Source organism: Buceros rhinoceros, unplaced genomic scaffold (assembly GCF_000710305.1).
Source record: "Buceros rhinoceros silvestris isolate BGI_N320 unplaced genomic scaffold, ASM71030v1 scaffold24971, whole genome shotgun sequence".
Taxonomy (NCBI): domain Eukaryota; kingdom Metazoa; phylum Chordata; class Aves; order Bucerotiformes; family Bucerotidae; genus Buceros; species Buceros rhinoceros.
In genome coordinates, this window is record NW_010392860.1 from 4,652 (window position 1) to 4,852 (window position 201).

Consider the following 201-nt stretch of genomic DNA (forward strand, 5'->3'; position numbering starts at 1 on the left):
AGTGGGGGCGAGGCAGGCATGGGGCTGTTAATCAGTAATGCAGCTCTTCCCAGGAACGATGGCTTGGCAGGAGGGTGCAGGAGGGAGACAAAGAGTGTCCATTTTTGGTCATCCATGCAAACAGCTTTTGCTGCTGCACACATGCAGCCCCTCTCTTGCCCAGGGCAGCTGATTCAGTCATGGTGCTGACAAGCGTCTCCC